We start from the raw sequence: 3,115 nt of genomic DNA, 5'->3' as shown, positions 1-3,115 counted from the left end.
GATGATTTATGTAGTTCTGGGGATCGAACCCAGGGTGTCTGGTATGCTCGTATTCTACTTCTAAGTTGCACCTCAGCCCTAATAAGTGGTCAACATTTACGAAGTGCAAACAGTGTGCCTGGTCAGGGGTGGCCACTATGTATTGAAGGGTAAATTGGATGGGATATCTTTTATTTAAAACATGTGAAAAACAAAAAGGAGAAAAGATTTTTTTCCTTCTCAAATTATTTTTATGTTGGTGAGATGGCTCAGTAGGTAAAGGTACTTGCTGCTAAGCTGGATGAGCAGAGTTCAATCTCAAGGCCCTACTCTGTAGGATAGAACCAACTCTCCAAAGTGGGTCTCTGCCTGTTTCACATGCATACGCTGTGCCCAGTGTGTGTGTGTGTGTGTGTGTCTGTGTGTGTGTCTGTGTCTGTGTCTGTGTGTGTGTGTGTATGTATCTCCTTTCCTCTCCCATGGAACGATTTCTTTTCCATATCAGTCTCCTCATGTTTTTAGAGTTACTTCCATTGGTGTCATGGGAGGTCATTTCCTTCAGTCAGGGGGTTGACTGAATGGCTGCATCACTGAGGACTATGATGTCCGTCCCTCAGCAGCCATTCACTGCCTGTAGCGCCTCAGGTGGGGTGTTTGTGAAAGCTTTGATAGTACTGGAGTGTGTGTGGAAAGGTGGAGAATAGAAAAGGGAGTCTGCTTCTGTGATCTGGTAAGACAGAAGAACCTTAAGAGTGGAGGTAACGGCCGGGCGGTGGTGGCACACGCCTTTAATCCCAGCACTTGGGAGGCAGAGACAGGCGGATTTCTGAGTTCAAGAGTTCGAGGCTAGCCTGGTCTACAGAGTGAGTTCCAGGACAGCCAGGGCTACTCAGAGAAACCCTGTCTCGAAAAACCAAAAAAAAAAAAAAAAAAAAAAAAAGAGTGGAGGTAACCTGTGAGGGACACATTACACTGTGCCTGCAGCAATGGAGCCTAGAAATGAGAGGACCCCGCCCTCTCAGAATAAATTATCTTCATTATAGCTCTGTATTAATTCAACCTTGGTGTGTTAGAGATTGTATATTATGCCAGATGCTTTATCTGATACAGAATAACTGATAGTGCTTGACTCTGGAAACTAGCTAGTGGGAATGGCTCTAAACTAATTGTATTGGAGACATTGGGATAAATATTACATGGGATTTAGGTGTTGGGGAAGGGGTAATTTACATTGCTTTCAAAGTTAGCAAATATAGTAATATGAGATAGCCAAGATTTCTGTAAGAGAATAATGAAGGCTATAAAAGTTTGTACTTTACTAATATATATTTTTTATTTGGGTATAATCTTATAATCTGTTAGCTTAAGCTAACAGTCTTAAACCTCCAGAGCCTGTGTTTTTTAGAAAGTCCATTTGGCTTTCAGAGCAAGCGCTTACAGCATGTTCTCTACACTGACCGCTACCATTGTCCTCTGTGCTACAACAGGAAGCAGCTTTTATTACCTCATGAATAGATCTTTGCAAGAATGTAGGGTTTCTGCTTGTTACATGTAAGGCCTGTATGGTAACTGTACATTGACAGTTAATTGTGTTCATATAGGATGTTTATTGTTCAGTAAACACATCCACAGTATGATTGTTTGGGTTTGGAATAAGGCCTTTGAGAGTGACTGTTACACTGGTGTCCACTGGGGTGGTCTAAGATGCTGATCCTTTTCCTGCACATCCTCTTAGCGCCAACAACTACCCATTCCCCAGCGTTACTTTGCTTCCTTCCACTCATCCCCATCTTCTGCTTTAAACTTGTCAATTCTTCTACAACATTAAAAACTTTTCAACAGTTGTATCATCTTGTAGAGGTTTCATCATCTCTTTCCTTTCTTCTTCATTATTTTATTTATATATGTGGCTGCACATTGTGTTTGGGTGCACAGAGGAGACAGGATAGACATCAAATCCAGAGTTATTAAGTTACAGGTAGTTATGTCATCTTCCTCATAGAGTTATTTATGGTGAAATAAGATGAAGTAAAATTTTTAAAAATATAAAACACATGAGTGATAATTTGGCATCACCTTTTTCTTTCACTTCTATTTTCTTTTCTATTTTATTTTTTTCTTTTAAAAGTATCTTGTTTTTATCATTTAAAATGGTTTTTAAATTTAAATATATTCTAATCATATTCTTCCACTCCAAGGCCTTCCAGATTCTTTCCCTCTCCTTACCTACCCAACTTTAAATTCTCAACTGGGGGCTTTCATCGACTTAACCACCAACGGAAGAGTGAGCATAAGCTGGACCTCCCTCCTACCCTTGCACATATGTAGCATATATGAGGCTTGGTCTTCATGCGGATCCACCAACGACTGGAGCAGGGGCTGTTCCCGAGTCTTGCCTGTCTGTGGATTGATCCTGTTCCCCTAACTGGGCTGTTTTGTCTGGCCTCAGTGGGAGAGGATGTGCTTAGTCCTGGAGTGACTTGGTGGGTGGGGAGGTGGAAGTTGGGGGTGATACAACGACGCCCCAGTCTCAGAGGAGAAGAGGAAGGGGAATGGGGAGAAGAGCTTTTTAAAGGGGTACTGGGAGAAGAGGGTGCTGGTATTGGGATGTGAAATGAATGAATGAATGATGAAGAAAAAAGGAAAAAATCTTTCAAAACATCTCTCAAAAAACAAGAACCCAATACGACAAACCCCCTAAACCAAGAAAGATAGAATTCCCCCCACACACACACCCAAAAGCACCACCAAATCAAAGCACTCTAAACAACTGAAGTCTGACCCTAGAGGCATTGCAGGTGTGGCTGCTGTATCACAAGTGTGTCAGTGGGTGGCAAAGAGGAGAAAGCCTTAGTCTACACTTTGTGTTCTGACCTATGGACATCTGAATAATTAGTAGCCTAATATTCCTTGAAAAAAGTCGAGCCTGAGATGACCATTCTGGCACCAGGAGATCAAGATGGACTTCTAGGGTGGGGAGCAAACCAGAAACTAGAACAACCCTGCCTGGGACTGTGGGACCCTGGAGGGAGTTATCTCAAGTCAGCATGGGGGCCACTCGGAGAAAGAAGGGGAAGGGGGAGAAAGGAGAAGGGACAAGAGGACAGAGCCAGAACAACAAGGCAAGAGAGCAAGA

General features: G+C 42.6%; 1 non-coding gene across 1 annotated transcript; it reads left to right on the top strand.

Moving 5' to 3' along the window:
* The first annotated feature begins 2,755 nt into the window (after window positions 1–2,755).
* LOC114632839 lies at window positions 2,756–2,887 on the top strand. Its single transcript, XR_003713140.1, has one exon. It is a non-coding gene; the product is annotated as a small nucleolar RNA SNORA17 (small nucleolar RNA).
* The last annotated feature ends 228 nt before the right edge of the window (window positions 2,888–3,115 follow it).

The sequence above is a fragment of the Grammomys surdaster genome, unplaced genomic scaffold, assembly GCF_004785775.1.
Source record: "Grammomys surdaster isolate TR1022 unplaced genomic scaffold, NIH_TR_1.0 97, whole genome shotgun sequence".
NCBI lineage: Eukaryota > Metazoa > Chordata > Mammalia > Rodentia > Muridae > Grammomys > Grammomys surdaster.
The sequence above is the reverse complement of the archived record's forward strand: the minus strand, read 5'-3'. Positions and strand labels throughout refer to the sequence as shown.